General features: G+C 28.7%; 1 long non-coding RNA gene across 1 annotated transcript in view; it reads left to right on the top strand.

Annotated features, from left to right (window-relative positions):
- Positions 1–675: 675 nt before the first annotated feature.
- LOC106476817 overlaps positions 676–5,863 on the top strand; it is a 9,365-nt gene continuing 4,177 nt past the window's right edge. The window contains exons 1-3 of the long non-coding RNA XR_001291936.2: positions 676–830; positions 4,659–4,756; positions 5,113–5,163. This is a non-coding gene — a long non-coding RNA (uncharacterized LOC106476817). The remainder of the gene's footprint in view (positions 831–4,658; positions 4,757–5,112; positions 5,164–5,863) is intronic.

Genomic DNA, 5,863 nt, shown 5'->3' with positions numbered 1-5,863 from the left:
ATGTTATATGTTTTTATTATTATGAGAGTTGTTGATTAAGCTCAACATTTTTAAAAAAAAAATCTAAATTCTCAATATGACAGGGGAAAGAATCAGGGGTGAGTCTAAGTTATCGTCATTTGCTAATATAATGAAGTAACAGGAGAACAACTATTGCTAGTTTATGTTATATACGGATACGATTATGAGAAAACACTAAATAAACACACTATATTTAATTTTCACAGAATGGTTGTAAGGGTTCGTACTCCTTAGTGGAGGACGAAACACTAGCAAAGCGAAAGAAAAACTGAAAGAAAATGTAAAGTTTAGGACAAATTCCAGTTGAAACCATAATAACTATTGGTTTATTTGACCCTGGTGTTTTAGATACACCAATTTCAAAAAAGAAATTAATATAGTTTGGATACAAAACAAGAAAGAAAAAAAAAAGAAGCGGTAATGTATCAACATCTAGAGCTCATTGGCTATTAGTAATTGAAGTTAGTTTTGCTACTGAATTCTGCCAAACTGAAATGTTTTACAGACATGTTCAAACTGTAAAAATTAAAAACAAAATCTAAAGGCACAGTGTCGGGTGATCTCCGTATTGTATTCTCATTTATTTATTTTTATTTTCGAAATTAAGTGATTGTATATTATACCACTAGATGGTACTGTCACTGTATCATACACTGGTCACATGATGATAGTTCGTCTGCCACAGATAGTTATCACAATAACTTAAATTTAACATTTTAAATTAACGTAGTCAGAGTATGTGAATTGTCTGTTAAGCCTGTTACGGTTAATTTACTTGCAAGCATTTTCTGAAGTATTGCAGATAAACAGTAAGAATGTCCTTTATTCATTGGATCTGTCAATATCGGATTTATTATTTTGTTATTATAAATATCATATATTAATAACATTAATATTACGGTTTAATCGTTTTTAATTTAGTGCTTTACCGCTTGTGCAAGTGATTTCGGTTAAGCCTAAGGTAATTACAATGATCAATTAGGCCCAGTAGTACTACTTGTTAACTTACAAGTTACATTGATTACTACTAGTACTGTTTAGCATCACTGACACAAGCATGGTGACCATCTGACATACACTGATTAGTACGTGATATGAATAATATGAATGAAAGGAGGAAGAATGAAGTGAAATTTAGGAAGTATTTTCAAAGTTCAAGATGTAAACCTATTCAGGCTATTGTAAATTTAATTGTATTTAACCTGAGCTTTTGAACTGCATTGAAATAAAAAAGCAGTTTTAAGAATAATAAAAAATTAACGAAAATTTGTTCAGAGTTTTAATCTTAAAGTTAATATAGTGTAAAGAAAAGCTAAACTTTTTTTGTCTCCCAATCAGCTGTCATTGTAATGCAACTTGTAAGCTGTAAATGTGTATAGGTCATCAAATATATGTTTGTATTGTGTGTATTTGGACACTGAAAATCAATCATTCTTAAAATTTTGTATATTAATTATTAGCATAAAAAAACTTGGGAATTTTTACAAAGATGTATTGATATTAAGACTACTGAAAATAGAAAAAAACTTAGTGGTGACAGAATTCTGATTGGCTCATTAAGGTCCTTCTTAAAATATCCAACAAAATGTTTTTTAAATCATTTTTAAAGAGAGAAGTAATTCTGGCAGTGAACAAGCATGTACCTTGTCTTCCAAAATTTGTAACTTCTAAGTTCTAGCACTAAAGCTGACAGATGGTACTTGCTTTAGTTTCAATTAAATATTGTTCAGATCAAACCTTGCTATATTTTTGTAGTTTTTATTTTTAACAGGTTCTTGCTGGCAGAGAATGTCTATAATACATTTGTTAATTATGTAAAATTACAAGAAAATTGTGAAATATTAACTAATTTGTTTTTAGCCAATGTTAATTATTATCAGTCGAGGCTTAATCCACTTAATGACTTGGAGAGAAAGGAATAAGTAACATGCTTCATAATTTGGGCATTGGTTAGAATAATGGCAAAGAAGATACCTTATATGTTCAACTAAATTTCTGACATCTTTTATATGTTTTTATTATTTGTGAAAAATTTAATTCAATCACGTTAATAAGCCAAGGTTAAGGGAAGGTCTGTTGGAAATTTATAACCTTAAGATTTTTAAAGTTCAATTAATATATGGAACTAACAGTTTTGTAAATATTACAAAAACAATGTTTTAACAAATAAAGTATCTTTTGTTATAATAATACTTCATTGGAACTTCTTGTTAAAACAGCCTCTTTAATGTACAGTACTGAATTATCAGATTTATAGACAATACATGTTATTCTTTGTTGTCAAGTTGTTTTCAGTCAATTCTGCTTTTAGTGGTTTGAAATGAAATCATAAAATCTATTTAAAAATATTAATTAAAAATATGTTTACAACTTAAAATTATTATTAATACTGTGAATGGTAAGAACTTTTAAAGATGAAACTATTAATGCTTCAGAGTTAAAACTGGAAACATTTTTCCTTTCATAATGCCTCAGTGTCAGCTAACTTGGACAGAACCCTTGTATATGGCTTACCTTTTCAACACTCTGCTGAGGTTCTCGGGGGTTAAATCAGTAACTCAACAAGGTTCAATTCATTTACTGAACATCACAAAACTTAAATTGTACTAGTTTCCCATCATTAACAGTAACACATAAATATCATGTGACTTTCTAGAATTGAGTTAATTAACACATGTATGTGTAGTCTGAAAGTGATAAAACATTTAACATTAAGGAATGTCCATCATAATGTAGTTTTACCGAGGAGACTTGTCCAGACATTGGATGTTAAAATGATATTAATTGAATAAATGCTACATGTAAATTGAAAGTAGATATGATAAGAAACTATTATTAAAGTTATTGAAAGCACTCGTGTACATCCAAAGTTTAACATGAAATGTTATTAAAGTTATTGAAATGTACATCCATATTATAGTAGTAGTTTTAACATTAAATAGTCCTTTTTCATTTTCTATTACAAATATTTACTTTTGAAAAGAAATTTGAAACTAGGTTAGTTTAAGCCTTTTTGATTCCTAATTTTCTGTGATGCAAAATTCAGAAACAGATTGTTTAGAAAGTGAACTTGGATGAAGTATTCTTAATCTTTTCTCCAACAGTAGATCAAGATGAGTGAAAATACATGACATAGGTAAATCTTTTAAGCCAGTTAATGGTAAAACACAGTATTACTTTAATGGTTTTTGTTTTGAGTTTACCTACTGATTAACTATTACTTTATTACATGTTACAGCTTTTACAGTAAGGAAGATTATTTGTTATTACAAGTTATGACTTTTCGATCCCAGGTATGATCATTCTCAAGTACACAAGTTTAATGGTAAAGAAGGTTTTAGTATTTAAATCAACATTCAACAATGTATTTAAATTTTAGAATTGATAGAGGTTACTTATGCATGTGCATATCAGTCTGCATGAATTGATAAATTATTTATCTATGGCTGAGCAGAGAAAGTGAATAAATATGAAAAATGTGGAATATATTATGCACAATAAAGACATAGAGTTTGTCACACAATTAACAAATATCCAGGCACATCTCTATATATGTTTTTGTTGAAACTGGTGGCTTATATGTGAATAAAAATTTCATTTTTCCTAATGTTCAACAATGGACTAGCTTAAAGTATAGCTTTAAAGGTATCCCATTTTCTATTGTTTAAAGGTATCCCATATACCATTGTGTATATGTTTAATGTTCTTGTGTGAGGCATTAGACGTTGTAGATGACATTGCTTTTAAAACTTTTCAACTGTAACACTTACATTTTTACATATATCAAAATAGTTATTTTCTAATGTAACAGTTTGAACATCAGAAGCCAAATTGGACAAGTTAAGAGGAAATAGGGGAAGGACATATACAGTTTACATGCTTTTTATCACATGTTTTAGGCCTATTGCTTCACCATCTTTCATATTTAATGAGTTGTATATGAAAATAAGTAAATAACGTGTACAAAAGTAGATGTTATATTTAAAGACATATTTTCAGAAAGCATGTGTTTAAAACCATGTTTTTAAAAGTTAACTTTATGAAAACATTCAGCTAATCAGTTATTTTCATGTGAGACTTGGATAGTTAGAATAATCAAAAACAGTAACAAAGAGAAACATTCATTTCAATAAGTTGATTATTTTCATGAGTTGTGAAACTGATTGAGCTGAACAACCTAGAACTAATCAAAATTAATGAGGAATCATAATTAGACACACTAATTTTGATTAGTTGAACATACTTGTGACATTAATTGATTTATTAATAGTTTTGACTAATTGATTATTCTACATGACTAATCCTTGTAATCAGTTATGTCAATTAATCACCCAGTTATAAATGTTCCATGTCGATACCTAAGATTATGCCACTTCAACTGTACATTATCTTGTACTTTTATTTGTTGACCATGCAGTTAGATCTTCATTATTAACAGTGCTGTTTCATTATCTCCAACTTGTTAATTTTGAAGGTTCCTATTTGATTGGGTGTACAACAGTACAGACATACTGAAGGTTTAACATATTTTTTACAAAACAGTAAATCATAGGTTATGAATCTGCTATATTTATATGATGCAGTATGTTGATAAACAGTTCAGAATTCACATGGAATCCACTGATTTTTGTTTCCAGGCATGAATCCTTCATCTGCACCCTCCCCTGCAGAGCAGGCTCCACTCTATAATAACCATATACCTGATAGGCCTCTTTTTGGAGAATCTACTAGAAGGGTGAGTTTTTGGTTCCTGATTATAAACGTCTTACAACTCCTCAATTTGCATGGCATTTTAACAAACCTCCTTAAAAAAAAAGGTTATATAAAATATATATGACGTCATGTCAAAAGGTTGTATAAAATGTATTTTACATAATGTAATTTTCTCTCTATATATGTAATGATGTTGCATTTAGATATATCTGGTTTAATACTGAAGATGGTTATAGACTTTTGGTGTGTCCTAGTATTGTGTTAAGCCTTTTAACACATCTTTCAGTGAGTGTATAACTATGTAGAAAAGTGTTAGTAAATGTGTGTGTCATTCTGTTTATTTGTAAAATTGATAAGTTGATATTTTATGTTTTTCAGGGCCGTCTGCTAAATCTAATTGTGGGAACATTAGCAAGTCTGTTTGTTGCTGTAAGTATTACTTAATATATATTATTGTAATAGGCTTGAGTTTATTGTACAAACTCAAATTCAAGAAGAGTTTTTATTAATCTGATGTTTGAAACTGCTATTAAGATTGCCCCATTGCCAGACTCATAATGAGCCTACCAGAAATTTGCCTTGCAGGAAGCCGATAGGCTCTAGTGTTGAAGATCAGACATGAAGTTTCTTTCTGAGCTGGAGAATTATTTTGTAAATCTAGACTATTAAACATTCCAAAAAGCAAACAAACATGTCTTGTGGTGAAAGACTAGTTTAAGGATTTATTTATTTATAATTCATGGTGAATAATGGTTATAATATAATAATACGTGTGAACTACTTTCATCTTACATGTAATACTTGTATTCTATTCTTTATTAATAATTCATGGTGAATAATGGTTATAATATAATTATACGTGTGAACTACTTTCATCTTACATGTAATACTTGTATTCTATTTTTTATTAATAATTCATGGTGAATAATGGTTATAATATAATAATACGTGTGAACTACTTTCATCTTACATGTAATACTTGTATTCTATTCTTTATTGATAATTCATGGTGAATAATGGTTATAATATAATTATACGTGTGAACTACTTTCATCTTACGTGTAATACTTGTATTCTATAATTTATTGATAATTCATGGTGAATAATGGTTATAATATAATTATACGTG

Source organism: Limulus polyphemus, unplaced genomic scaffold, assembly GCF_000517525.1.
Source record: "Limulus polyphemus unplaced genomic scaffold, Limulus_polyphemus-2.1.2 Scaffold11688, whole genome shotgun sequence".
Taxonomy (NCBI): domain Eukaryota; kingdom Metazoa; phylum Arthropoda; class Merostomata; order Xiphosura; family Limulidae; genus Limulus; species Limulus polyphemus.
This window is presented reverse-complemented; position numbering and strand designations above follow the sequence as displayed.